General features: G+C 34.9%; 2 pseudogenes; both read left to right on the top strand.

Moving 5' to 3' along the window:
• Nucleotides 1-7,243: 7,243 nt before the first annotated feature.
• On the top strand, nt 7,244-8,290 carry LOC132496450 (DNA (cytosine-5)-methyltransferase 1-like; annotated as a pseudogene).
• Nucleotides 8,291-8,446: 156 nt separating this feature from the next.
• LOC132496449 (serine/arginine-rich splicing factor 3-like) lies at nt 8,447-8,981 on the top strand (annotated as a pseudogene).
• The last annotated feature ends 6,706 nt before the right edge of the window (nt 8,982-15,687 follow it).

Below are 15,687 nucleotides of genomic sequence, written 5' to 3'. Positions count from 1 at the left end.
TATCATCATTCACTCAGTAACTCATCTCACTTAGTCTTATGGCTTTTAATATTATCTATAGGCTTATAAATCTCAAATATTTCCTGCTGAATTTCTCTCATGCATTTTGGGCTCAGATTTCCAACTGCTGACTTTACATCTTCATGTAAATGTCTGATGTCTCAAACTTATCACATCTAAAACCAAGACCAAATTTTAGTCTTTCCCCTCAAACTTGCTCTTCCCGAGTTTCTTCTTCATCTTAATAAATGTCAACTGTATTCTTCTCTTGATTACTTAAACTGAAAACAGTATCAGTCTTCATTTTCTCTTTCTGGCATCAGACTTCACATTTGAAATCGTGAAAGTTTGAAGACAATGAATAGCATCTTCACACTATTGCAAACCAAGAATCATATACCAGGCAAATTATTTTTCCTTGTAAACTTGGACATATTTAAGGAAATAAAAAAAATTCAGAAAGCATATATCTCATATATTTCATTTGAAAATTATTTTTTAAATTACTCTAAAATAAAAAACTAGAGGACTCTAGATGGGGAAGAGTTTAAGAAGATAGGAAATCTCAACTACTAACTAATCTCAACTCTGTCTACCTATCTATCTATCTACACATATACAATTATCTCTCTACAGATATTCATAGATTCAAGAAATGCCCATTAGTCAGGGAAATAGTAGGATTTGCCTCAGAAAAGTTTCTAGAACTGGGTCCCTGAATCCTAGACCACTTAGTGAAATCAAGAATATGTGAAACCTGGATTAGATCATGTAGAAGAGAGTGAATTTCCTGAAGTTTTTCTATAAGCTATATTCCTCCTCTACCCAAGAGGTAGTTGCCAGCTTTGCCACATGAAGCCTAGCAGGTGGTGGTGCTTTAAGTGGATCACTTAAGAACTTAATGCGTGACCACTGTAATTTGGGGATTATCTGATCCAGGAAATCTTGAGGATAAAGAGAGCAAATCAGTTCTGTGGTTTCAGGGCCAGGTCAGTTGCATTAAGGCTGGAATCAGACTGTACTCTGAGTTTGTTGGAGAAGAGGTTGTGTATTTCCTATAAAACAGAAGTGAGCTATGCACTAGAAGACCAACGCCACTGTGGAATCTTCTTGGGACCTGGCTGATGGGTCACTTACGTACAGGGACAAAGAGACTCAAGCAGCAAGAAGCCAGAGTTATATAAGGACTTTCTAGGGGCTTCTGAAGGATTGCAAACCACCTTCTGAACTACTTATATATGAGTCAAAAGAAGTACATGTGGGAGAAAACCCCAGGAATCTCAGAAGAACTTCTGGTGTCCCAGTAGAAAAAGAGATAATTCTAAACATTTGCTAGGCCCAGTACTAATTTATAACAGGAAAAAACAGTGATCAGTTCAAATGAAAAATGTTTTATTTCCCTTATCCTTCTCTCTACCATACTTAGAGGTAGGCAGAGCAGGAAGATAAAAAAGCCAAGCACTTCTCCTTCCAAATGTCAGAGAACGCCAAACTGCTGGCAAGGTGGAAAAGAAGTCTTAGTTTATAGTGAAGATTTATGTTAAATGACATCTTGGACTAGATATTTTTAATTTTTGATTTAATCTCTGTTTTCAGAGACTAAAAATCAATATAGGACCCTTGATGACCAAAAAGTTAATAGAAAAGTCAGTGAGACCTACCTAAATTTCTCCCAGTGGCACAGCAAAAGATTTACCAATTAAATAAATTTGAAGGGAATATGGGAGACAAAAATATGTTACATTTTGATCACGATTTACATTCTACACATTATGTTTTTATTAGATTTATGCACAAGTACATACTTCTGACTACTATATATATGTGTATATATGTATTTCTTTCTGACCTTGACCTTTGTAAAATAAGAATCTGACAATATAATGTAGAATAACATAAAGCCACAGCTTTAAACTAAAAGATGACTATGATATTTTAACTCTGAACATTCTCTATTATTTTTATGCTTGTTTTTAAAATCTTACAAAATTTTAGTTAAATGATGAAGAACCAGTTCTAGCTCTTGGTGTGCTTTGTGTTTATCAGAATGTTTAGGTTAGAAACACATTGTTTTTTATATTTATTTGCATATAGAGAATAAAGTGCTCTAGGGAGGAGTGCAAATATATTTAGTAGTCAGTAGTAAATAATAGTTGCATGCAAGTAAAGGACTGTAATTTTTTTTTTTTTTTTTTTTTTTGCGGTACACGGGCCTCTCACTGCTGTGGCTTCTCCTGTTGTGGAGCACAAGCTCCGGATGCGCAGGCTCAGCGGCCATGGCCCACGGGCCCAGCCTCTCCTCGGCATGTGGGATTTTCCCAGACTGGGGCACGAACCCGTGTCCCCTGCATCGGCAGGTGGACTCTCAACCACTGCGCCACGAGGGAAGCCCAGGACTGTAAATTCTGAAGGTTGCCATAATGACTTGATGCTTTTAAAAAATCTAATTCATTGTTCACATTTATTTTAATGTATTTTTAGACATGATAATAGATATTATTTTATGTACATTTATTGTAATGTCATTAAAATGAGTATGTTTTAGGTAACAAATATTCATAGTTCTATTTTTTATGGAATCTTCTGTAAGTGTTCTTATGGCCAAGTGGAATAACATTTTTAAATTAAACAAATATGGACATGAGCTGAGATTTTGCCACTTAATGGCTGTTTGACTTTGAACTTTAGTTTATTCATCAGTAAAATAATTGAAAAAATAACATCGGCTCTTTAGGATTGCATACAAATATCTTTAAACTTCCTTATACTTAAAATTCCTTTCCCATATCTCTTTATTCATTAGGTAAGAAGCAAAGTAACAGTAACTGACTATTCTAAAACAAGTAGTTTATAAACTAGCATCTCTTCCTGTGTTATGCAGGCTTATTTTGTAGGGTTTTCTTGCCTTATTCTTAGGTTTCTATTTAAGAATATGCATGTGGTCATAACCAAGTATTTAGCTCTCTCTGCTCTTCTCCACTATAACATTATTTTTAACCACCTGTTTGTTTTTTCCAGTTGTAGAAAATATGAAGCATCAAATCTATTAAATCATTTAAAATTTGCTTCATCACTAGAAAAGTTTGGGGATAAAGTTGTTTACTTACTTTTTTTTCTTATTTATGAGCTTAAAGTTATCAGCTTTTCTGACATTCATCTGTGCAATTGCCTAGATGGATAATAAAACCCTTTTTCACTCACTGCAAATTCCCATGGGGCTGAAATTCATCTGCTTTGCATTATTGTATATCACTGCCATGTGGATAGCTTACATCACGTTAACTTTAAAAGGTACTGAAATGGTACTTTGCAGATACAAAGGAGAAAGGAATTGGATCAACAGTCTCCAGTAAACAAATGATATCCCTTTCAGAGGAAGGAACACTCCCAAACTCATTCTACGAGGCCACCATCACCTTGATACCAAAACCAGGCAAGGATGTCACAAAGAAAGAAAACTACAGGCCAATATCACTGATGAACATAGATGCAAAAATCCTCAACAAAATACTAGCAAACAGAATCCAACGGCACATTAAAAGGATCATACACCATGATCAAGTGGGGTTTATTCCAGGAATGCAAGGATTCTTCAATATACGCAAATCAATCAATGTGATACACCATATTAACAAGTTGAAGGAGAAAAACCATATGATCATCTCAATAGATGCAGAGAAAGCTTTCGACAAAATTCAACACCCATTTATGATAAAAACCCTGCAGAAAGTAGGCATAGAGGGATCTTTCCTCAACATAATAAAGGCCATATATGACAAACCCACAGCCAATATTGTCCTCAATGGTGAGAAACTGAAACCATTTCCACTAAGATCAGGAACAAGACAAGGCTGCCCACTCTCACCACTCTTATTCAACCTAGTTTTGGAAGTTTTAGCCACAGCAATCAGAGAAGAAAAGGAAATAAAAGGAATCCAAATCGGAAAAGAAGAAGTAAAGCTGTCATTGTTTGCAGATGACATGATACTATACATAGAGAATCCTAAAGATGCTACCGAAAAACTACTAGAGCTAATCAATGAATTTGGTAAAGTAGCAGGTTACAAAATTAATGTACAGAAATCTCTGGCATTCCTGTACACTAATGATGAAAAATCTGAAAATGAAATCAAGAAAACACTCCCATTTACCATTGCAACAAAAAGAATAAAATATCTAGGAATAAACCTACCTCAGGAGACAAAAGACCTGTATGCAGAAAATTATAAGACACTGATGAAAGAAATTAAAGATGATACAAACAGATGGAGAGATATACCATGCTCCTGGATTGGAAGAATCAATATTGTGAAAATGACTCTACTACCCAAAGCAATCTACAGATTCAATGCAATCCCTATCAAACTACCACTGGCATTTTTCACAGAACTAGAACAAAAAATTTCAAAATTTGTTTGGAAAAACAAAAGACCCCGAATAGCCAAAGCAATCTTGAGAACGAAAAAAGGAGCTGGAGGAATCAGGCTCCCTGACTTCAGACTATACTACAAAGCTACAGTAATTAAGACAGTGTGGTACTGGCATAAAAACAGAAAGATAGATCAGTGTATCAGGATAGAAAGCCCAGAGATAAACCCACGCACATATGGCCAACTTATCTTTGATAAAGGAGGCAGGAATGTACAGTGGAGAAAGGACAGCCTCTTCAATAAGTGGTGCTGGGAAAACTGGACAGGGACATGTAAAAGTTTGAGATTAGATCATTCCCTAACACCATACACAAAAATAAGCTCAAAATGGATTAAAGACTTAAATGTAAGGCCAGAAACTATCAAACTCTTAGAGGAAAACATAGGTAGAACACTCTATGACATAAATCACAGCAAGATCCTTTTGGACCCACCTCCTAGAGAAATGGAAATAAAAACAAAGATAAACACATGGGACCTAATGAAACTTCAAAGCTTTTGCACAGCAAAGGAAACCATAAACAAGACCAAAAGACAACCCTCAGAATGGGAGAAAATATTTGCAAATGAAGCAACTGACAAAGGATTAATCTCCAAAATTTATAAACAGCTCATGCAGCTCAATAGCAAAAAAACAAACAACCCAATCCAAAAATGGGCAGAAGACTTAAATAGGCATTTCTCCAAAGAAGATATACAGACTGCCAACAAACACATGAAAGAATGCTCAACATCATTAATCATTAGAGAAATGCAAATCAAAACTACAATGAGATATCATCTCACACCAGTCAGAATGGCCATCATCAAGAAATCTAGAAACAATAAATGCTGGAGAGGGTGTGGAGAAAAGGGAACACTCTTGCACTGCTGGTGGGAATGTGAATTGGTACAGCCACTATGGAGAACAGTATGGATGTTCCTTAAAAAACTAAGAATAGAACTACCATATGATCCAGCAATCTCACTACTAGGCATATACCCGAGAAAACCATAATTCAAAAAGAAACATGTACCAAAATGTTCATTGCAGCTCTATTCACAATAGCCCGGAGCTGGAAACAACCTAAGTGTCCATCATCGGATGAATGGATAAAGAAGATGTGGCACATATATACAATGGAATATTACTCAGCCATAAAAAGAAACGAAACTGAGCTATTTGTAATGAGGTGGATAGACCTAGAGTCTGTCATACAGAGTGAAGTAAGTCAGAAAGAGAAAGACAAATACCGTATGCTAATACATATATATGGAATATAAGAAAAACAATGTCATGAAGAACGTAGCGGTAAAACGGGAATAAAGACACAGACCTACTTGAGAATGGACTTGAGGATATGGGGAGGGGGAAGGGTAAGCTGTGACAAAGCGAAAGAGAGGCATGGACATATATACACTACCAAACGTAGGGTAGATAGATAGTGGGAAGCAGCAGCAGAGCACAGGGAGATCAGCTCGGTGCTTTGTGACTGCCTGGAGGGGAGGGATGGGGAGGGTGGGAGGGAGGGAGATGCATGAGGGAGGGGATGTGGGAACAGATGTATATGTATGACTGATTCACTTTGTTATAAAGCAGAAACTAATAAAAAAAAAAAAAAATGATATCCTTGTATTTAACACTGACTTATTTTAATTTATTTCTTAAAATTACCTATGTTCATTGAGAATAAAGGGTCAAAACTGAATTTGGTTTTCTCAGAATGATGTATTCTAGGTAAATTAATAAATTCATTAATGCTTCCATATTTGCTGATTTAACAAATCTTATTTGCTTACAAACTATGCACTAGAGAATAATAGGCTCTATGCAAAATCTGCCCTCCAAATTTTACTATATTCTTTTAATAATTGTGTTTATGGTAAATTATCACACAATGGGGGAACATTCTTTCTAATTTGATAGTTTATTGGCATATTTATTTGGTTAATGTTAAAAATTAGTGTGGAACTTTAGGCGTATGGCATTCAAGGCAATTCCTTATGTTTGGTGGGAAGAATTAGAGTGGTAGAGTAAAAAAAAAAAAGACTTAACTGAATAAATTATAGCATACATCATTAGAATTATTTTACTTATTTATTCATCCATTTATAATTTTTTTTAAAAAATCTTAAAACAGCTTTAAAAAGCAGTATTTAACTGTGTTTAACAAAACACAGTTAAATACACTTGATATCAAAACTTCTTTCAGCTATTTAAATTATTTAATCTGATTCTTGCTGCCTTATTTGTGAAATGGAATTTTACTGCATACTTCATAGTTTATGGAGATTTTTAATTGAATTTAGAGCAATTTTGAACCTGGTTCAGTGTAAGTGTTCAATAAATAAATAGTTTCAATAAAAACTATAATAATGTGATGTTCAATATCCAGCAAGATTGTACATATTAGGAGTAAGTAAACAGTTAAAAGAATGACAACATTGTGTATGGAAAAATTTAGTTGAACTTAAGCCAGATGATTGAAGAGAGTATTTATGATTGAGCAAAATTAATATTATATATATATGGCCTTTTTAAGAATAACTGCGTAAGTAGACAAGTAGAAACCATTAAGGAAAACACTAATTGTTTTAACTACATAAAAATTAACATTGGTTGTGTGCAAAAAAATCACAACAGTATAAAATCAAAACAATTAACTAGAAAAATCATTTGCTTAATTCATTGTAAACAATAAATTTCTGTCTCTGAAAACGCTCACAAAGCAAAACCAAAAAAATGACAAATATTCCAGGTTAAAATTGAGTGAAAGGCCCCGCCCCTCCGCCCACCACCCGACTGGCATGGTGTGGCGGCCGCGCGCCCAGACATGGCGGAGAAGCTGGAGCTGAGGCTCAAGTCGCCCATGGGTGCCGAGTCCGCCGTCTACCCGTGGCCGCTGCCGGTCTACGGCAAACCCCACGATGCTGCTCACGAAATCATCGCGACCATCCGGCTCAAAGATTTGGAAAGAGATAGTTTAACAGAAAAGGAATGCGTGAAGGAGAAATGGAATCTCTTGCCTGAATTTCTGCAGACAGAAATAATCAGTTATGTGACTTGGAAACCAAATTACATAAGGAAGAATTATCAGAGGAGGGCTACCGAGCTAAAGTCAAATCCCGTTTAAATAAATACTTGTCCTTGAGAACGGAGCTCATGCTTTCAGTCGGGAAGTGAATGGATGTCTAGAAAACGGGAGCCAGACAAGTGGTGAGGACTGCAGAGTGGAAATAGCAGAGAAAAACTAGTCCCCCAGACCTGTTTCCAAACTTTGCCTGCCCAGGAGAAGCAAGTCCGATGGAGAAACAAAATCAGCTGAAATCTCATGTAGCCCCAGGATTACAAGGCAAACTACCAGGCAGACCACCATCACAGCTCATTTCACAAGGGGCCCTGCCAAACGGAAACCTGAGGAAGACCCTGAAAAAGCAAAATCAGATGATTCTGTCGATGAAGACGAAAAGACCAGGAGGAAAAGAGACGTAGAGTTACATCCAGAGAGCGAGTTGCTGGACAGCTCCCTGCAGAAGAATCGGGAAGAGTAAGACCAGGAACACACGTGGAAGAAGAAGAAAGAGATGATAAAGTAAAGCCTGGTCACCTCCAGGAAGAAAAGAGACTCAGAAGTCAAACCGAAGGACTAACACCTGAACAGAAATCTAAGGAGGAGCCAGACAGAGATGCGAGGCCCGGAGGAGCTCAGGCTGAAACGAATGAAGGAGAAGACGAAGTTGAAAAGAGGCACAGAAGTGCACCCAAAGATCTAGCTAGCAAACGGACACCAGAAGGAAAAGAACCTGAAAGAGTAAAACCACAAGTTTCTGATGAGAAAGATGAAGATGAAAAGATAAACAGATCCCAGATATATTACTGAAATATCCACAGAAGTGCTTCTAAAAGGAGAGGAGTCTCTTCCTAAACATCACAGTGGGCTTCCCTGGTGGCTCAGTGGTTAAGAATCTGCCTGCCAGGCCATTTCGTGGACGACGGGTGTGCAAGAGCATCTGCGGGTGCCACGCGGGAGGGGACCGGGAAGACCCAGCCAAGGGTGTGTGGATTTGAGCCTCTGCGTTTCTAACCGGAGATCTCGAAATGCATCGTGATTCCTGTCCATTGGAATGTAAAGTTTATGTAGGTAATCTTGGAAACAATGGTAACAAGACTGAATTGGAATGAGCTGTAGGCTATTATGGACCACTCCGAAGTGTGTGGGTTGCTAGAAACCCTCCTGACCTCACTTTTGTTGAATTTGAAGATCCCCAAGTTGCAGCCGATGCTGTCCGAGAGCTAGACGGGAGAACACTATGTGGCTGCCGAATAAGAGTGGACCTGTCAAATGGGGAAAAGAGAAGTCAAAATCGTGGCTGCCTCCTTCTTGGGGTCGTCACCCGTGAGATGATTATCAGAGAAGGAGTCCTCCACCTCGCCACAGATCTCCAAGACGAAGAAGCTTCTCCCGCAGCCGGAGCAGGTCCCTTTCTAGAGATAGGAGAAGAGAGAGATCACTGTCCCTGGAAAGAAATCACAAGCTGTCCCGATCTTTCTCTAAGTCTCCTATCAAATGAAAGGGAACAGAAGACCACTTTGCAAGAGGAATGATGTACAGGAAATAACTTCATTTGACAGGTGTATGTACAGAAAATTCAAGTTTTGTTGGAGACTTATAAGATTGGTGCATTTTTAAAACGTTTTAGCTGTTTACATTTGTTTGTCTCTTGGAACAGTGACACATAAAGGTGTAATTCTCTATGGTTTGAAATGGATCACGTGAGGCATGTAATATGAATGATTGTTACTTTACAATGTTCCCTTAAGCAAAATTGAATTTGCTTTGAATTTTTAGTCTTGCCTAGACTGATAATAAAACTCTAACTCCTGACCAGCTTAAAAAAAAAAAAATTGAGTGAAAGACACTAATAAACACACCAAAAAAAGAACAGCAAGGTCAATAAATACTTGAAAAGATATAATAAAAATACAAGTTAAAGTAAAATATTTTATTGGTATTGTATTCGCAGAATTGTTAAGAAGTTATTATGGATGCAGAGGAAAGATTATCCTACTACACCTTCAGTGAGGGGATAAGATGGAGGGCAAATTCTTTCAAGAAGCAAAAAAAAAAAAAAGTGTGCAGAAGCCATAAAAACCTCTTGATCTAGCAATTCTAATTTCACGTAATTATTCTGAGAACATGTTTAATAATAGGAATAATTTGTACATTATCGTTTATAATAGCTATTAAAGAATAAAGCTTTTGATTTGTATTTATTGTCATGAGAATATGAGCATGTTATGCTGTTCATTTTTAAATGATCAAAAATGCATTCAGAATAATCTCCTTGTTCGAAATAAGACTATGCATACATACATACACACATACATACATACCTTCTTATAGTAGCAACTCATATACATGTATATACACATGCACATATATATATGAATATATATATGTGCCTATATAACAGGTTGTTAACTAAAAATAATTATCTTTAGGTGGTAACATTGATGGGTTTAATATATTCTTTATTTATTGCATCTCATCATTGTTTTAGTGAGTCTCTATAGCTTTTAAGAAGAAAATGATACAAGCTATAATAAATGATGTTAAGCAAAGGAGTAGGTGAGGATAAAGAAGACAAGCTACACACAAACAAAACAAAAATGTAGTCAATTAATTTATATCATGAAGTCTAAATACCTGAACACCAGTCATCACTGGTATTATATGAATTCCTCATTTATGTTTGCTAATGTTAAGTGTAGTATAGTCTTGTCTGTTGGAAAATATTGATGGGCAAATTTAGGTTAAAAGTTTTAATAAATCTATCTGCAGCTTCCCATAATTACAAACACATATGTGAATCTTTTGTACCTGGGGATGACACATGCCAAACAATTCTTCCATCACTGTTGAACTTGAAAAGGTTCCTTTGCATCTGAAGTTTAAGGAACCTCTGATATGTGATTATGTATTTTTGCTTCATGAAGTACATCCCTACTTCTACTTTCTGCACCCTTCAGTTGATGCACTGACTGCTCAACTCCTCATATTCCTTTGGACAATTAAGTGATGTTAAGGTTAATGTCTGCTATAGCATTCCTTTTGAGCCTCTGTAAACTTCTTGCTCCAAACTATTTTCCATAAATATTTATTTAAGATTCTAATAGCAGGCCTTTCCCATTTTACTATATCCTTGGTTTCTTGCTTGGCAGATTGGTTAGGTTATGTGACTACATTTTGGGTTATCTTTTTTGATATTCAGCGTTGACATATGACTCATAGGTGGCCTGGTTTTGAAAAGACATGTGCAAAATATATGAAAGGGGTATTTTGAAAGGGTTACATAGTATGACATAATAACAATAGAAAAAGGGTTATGTGGCATGACATAAAAAGAAAAAAAAATAATATTTGTTGAGATACAAAAGAAAGTAGAATTATATTCATGATAATACTCTTAACAGAAGGACATACCAATCACTGTTTTCAGTTATATAAAATTCTTCCATCTGGTACAATTCTAGCAAGAAAATAAATATTAAGGTGGAGTTCTGAATCTCATTTTACAGGGTTAATAATAATAATAAAATAGAGTAGAAAAAATGTATTCTTGTGTGCTCATTTCTTTTGCAACAGCATACAGCTGGGTTCTATCTTTTATTGTGTATATTATTTAAGAATTCTATTTCTTTAAACTTTGTTCATGTAATTTTCTTACATCTGGTTTTGTTTGGCACTTGCTAGAGAGTGTGTATAAAAGGTTAGTTGAACATGTACACTCATCTATAGTAAAAAGAGTGTAGATCTTTCATAAAATATACATGTATAATATTTATGTGCAATTTAGTTGCTATTTATATTGACTTAATAAATATCTGTCAGTGTGGTTTAAAATGGTTTAAACTAGTTAAAATTATAAGATGTTATTTTAATTCTGAATCTTTTGGTTGTTGCTACCAATCTATTCCATATATATTTCATCTACTACCACATATATTTTAAAATATATTTATTTTTTCTGTATCTTAGCATTGATCATGAAGCACTATAATTACAGGTTGAGACTTCAGATTCTGGTCAACTCTGTGACCCTGAGCAAGTAACTAAACCTCTCATTACTTAGCTGAAAAATGGGTCTAATCATAGCATTCACATCATGGTGTGATTGTAAGCATTCAAAGTGATAATGCACATAAACTATTTAGAATGCTGGGTGGTATGTAAACACTCAAAAATGTTACCTGTCATTATTATTTACCTTTATGATTACATTGCATGTGTCCTTTTGTGACGTAAGAATTTACTGTCTCTTTAGAATCAGTTATTTTAGGATAAAGTGAATCTGTAATAATTATCAAAACTGTGTTATTCAGCAAAATTTATGAATATTGAATTCCAGAAGTTGCCCAAATGCTATATTATTTTTTCCAAAGTAATTGTTCTAATCTTTACTCATTGAAAGGGCATTTATTTGAATAAAACATAAGATACACAAGAACAGAAAAAAGTAGAATGGTATCTTTTGTTATAAAAAGGAAAAATAAGATTATTCATATATCTAAATAGTGATATATGATATTGGAGATGAGAATAAGACTCTTAAGAGAGTCTTAAGAGTCTTAAAAATAAGAATATTCTTAATAGAATTTTTACTTTAGAACCATGTAAATTTTATATATTTGATTTATAAAAATTAAAAAGAAAAAAATGAGGCTAACACATAATGTGAACATGCGTGAGAATGCATTATTTCAGATAACTTTGAAATACAGTATGGTGACTGTACCTTAAGGCAGCTAGTCTACAGGGAGATATATTCCATTGCTTGAAATAATAGGTGCTATATAGGTTAGAGATATGTTCAATAATTTGATACCTGAATCTTTCACTTCAGTACCACAATATTATGTTTTTAACTTCAGGATAACCCCCGTGAGATCTTAAGAATTAAATGATGTGTAAAGGAATGTTTCACGGCACTTGATTTTCTTCACTATTCAGAAAAAGATATTGATGATAAATATTTTAAAATATGCTAAAACCACATGAAATGTTACCACAGAACATGACAAAAATCATTTTCAAGTGCCAAATGCAACTGAAACAACATACCACGAAGAAAATGAAAAAGGCAAGTCACTGACGAGGAGAAAATATTCACAACACATACATGTGAGAAAGAACTTATATCTATAATATATAAAGAACTCTTACAGCTCAATAATAAAAGGACAAACCAATTTAAGCATGGTCACAAGATTCTAACAGACACTTCATAGAAAAAGATGTACAAGTAAGCACATGGAAAAGTGTTTGACATCATGGAATGCAAATGAAGCTGCAATGGGATACCACAGCATATTCACTAGAATGGCTAAAATGTGTTGACCAGGATATATGACTCTCGCATGTTGCTGCTGGTGATGTAAAATGGTACAACCACTTTGCAAATTTATTTGACAGTTTCTCCTAGAGTTAAACATTCACTCTTATAATGCAAGAGAATTAAATACATATGTTCATAGAAAGACTTTACACAATAGTCATAGCAGCTTTACTTATAACGGCCAAAAACTGGAAAGAACTCAAAAGTCCAACAGGTAAATGGATAAACAAAAGCTGGTATATCCATACAAAAGAATACCAACCAGCAATGAAAATGTTTGAACTACACACAACAGTGATGAATCTCAAAATCATTATGCTAAGTGAGAGAAGCCACTTCTCTCACTTATAAGTATAAAAGAGTACCTATAATATGCTTCAATGACATGAAATTCTAGAAAAAGCAGCTCTAGTTTATAGGAATAGAAAGCAGGTCAGTGCATGCCTAGGACTGGGAATGTAGGGGATTGACAGGGAAAGAGCACAAGGAAACCTATAGAGTGATGGAAATGTTATATGTATATCTTGATTGTGGTAAAGAGTACCAGAAATATACATTTGATGAAACTCTTCAAGCTGTGCATTTAAAATGGGTACATTTTATTATATGTAAATTAGAGTTCAGTAAAGTTGATTAACATCTTCTGCACCTTATGAAAGGGGGGTTGAATTCCCTTTGACACTATTTCCCATGTTGAAAGTCCATTTTTTTCTTTTGAATATAATATGTGTTGACTTTGAATCTAAAATAGCACTGAAAATAGTTTCAGAGAAATTTCTCCTATTTCTCGATCTATCTATATCCACAGCTATCTTGTAGACATCATAAATATCTGCAGCCATTTCCAAGGACCTATATGTTTGAATTAAAGTTCTAAATTTGAAAAACTATGGATTTCTGATTAAACTGGCATTTTAAGATCACACATCATCTATTTCACACAGAGCAATAATAGGCTAAAAGTTAAAAAGAAAAATGAGAACTGCCTAGAGTTCTTTTAAAAAAGAAAAGACAGTTTCACGGGCAAACAAGAAGCAAATGAAATACAAAGAGTGTGTGTGTGTGTGTGTTTATTTATATTACAGATCACAAAATATACTGATGTGGTAATTCACAAAGCCAGTCACAATCATCACAGTTTTTCTATATTAAGCATCCTTTTGGTGACATGGGACTTTTACTAATAACATCTGTCCATGTCTTAAAGTAAAGAGCATACCCTTGGACTCTTTTTTGAAAACAGCATCTTTGATTAATGAATCTACTGTACTCATTAATCAAAATGATGTATTACTTTTTATTTATTTTAAAATTATTGGGAAATAATTTTGCATAGGATCTGAAAGAAATAATTCAGAGAGAGTTTATATTTGTGAATGACAATAAAGACAATAAAGAGTTTATATTTGTGAATGACAATAATGACAGTAAAGACATTGACAATGACAATTTTATTTTATTTTTTTAAATTTCTAAACATATTATAAAATCTACAAAATAAAGAAAAAGGATACTTCTTTTGATTACACAAAAATTCCAATTTTAAAAGTAACATACTCCCTTTACAGAAAAATTTAGGAATTACAAAATGATTTAAAACAGAAAAAAGCCACTATAAATATTTTATTTAATCTTTTAAAACTATTTTACATGCTTAGTTGTGATATTCCTCATATATAACTTTATATCCTACTTCCTACCTTAACATGACAAAAATAACATTTCTATGTTAACACTAATTTATTTTAATTCTTTTAAAATAGTTACATAGGGCTTCCCTGGTGGTGGAGTTGTTGAGAGTCCGCCTGCCGATGCAGGGGACACTGGTTCGTGCCCCGGTCCGGGAAGATCCCACATGCCGCGGAGTGGCTGGGCCCGTGAGCCATGGCCGCTGAGCCTGCACGTCCAGAGCCTGTGCTCCGCCATGGGAGAGGCCACAACAGTGAGAGGCCCGCGCACCGCAAAAAAATAAAATAAAATAAAATAGTTACATAATGTCACAGTACAATTTCTTACTTAAAAACTCTTGTACTAATGTACATTTAGGAATTTCCAAATTTAGCTCTAGTGGGTAACTTGACCTTTTATTTTCGTATTTTAAGCACTTTCATAAGAACAAATTTCCAGAAGTGAAAATACTGGATCAAATGGAACATTTTTGAAAAACAAGTGGAATACAAAACTGGCCTTTAGATGTTGCCTTTTACTATTCTCCAAATTACTTATCACAGCTCAAATGTTGTAGTGTTAAAAAGGCTTTCTATCCTTTCCACATCTGTACAGCTCTCTCTTTGTCATCAAATTCTACTTTTATATCCAGTCATAATTTCAGCCATGAAGATGGCCATCAAAAGAAACATATATAAATGCAACGAACCAGTTAGTAATTGGATCATGTTGTAAAGGTTTTTGGAAGGCAGCTGCAGAAACTGGCCTGAGTTAATTATTTGACTTTACTTTCCTCATTTGAAAAACGAGGCTAATAATATGTCCTATAGGGTAATTGCTTAGGTTAAATAATATTAGACAAAGCTGCTCTTGTCCAAATGTCATTGCCTTCTCATTCCCTTCTCAAAATAAGAGAAGGCGGCAAGTCTACATGTGTATTAAACATGAACTTTGGCTCTTGTCTTTATTGAAGAAGCGCTCAGGAAGGGTTTCTATATTAAGGACCAGGCTTCATAATTTAGAATATGGATAAGTGACTCAGTTACCAGTGTGTCCAGTCAGACTTCAGAGGATTCATTTGGTAATGTTTAGATATGGTCCTTTTCATGAATTGACTGGATAATGAAATTGCTGAAAATGAAGATTAAGTTTACTTTCTCACAATTTAAAATTGCTAAGGCAATTTTCTCTACTTTTTTAAAAGGAATTACCT

Source organism: Mesoplodon densirostris, chromosome 9 (genome assembly GCF_025265405.1).
Source record: "Mesoplodon densirostris isolate mMesDen1 chromosome 9, mMesDen1 primary haplotype, whole genome shotgun sequence".
Taxonomy (NCBI): Eukaryota; Metazoa; Chordata; class Mammalia; order Artiodactyla; family Ziphiidae; genus Mesoplodon; species Mesoplodon densirostris.
This window is presented reverse-complemented; position numbering and strand designations above follow the sequence as displayed.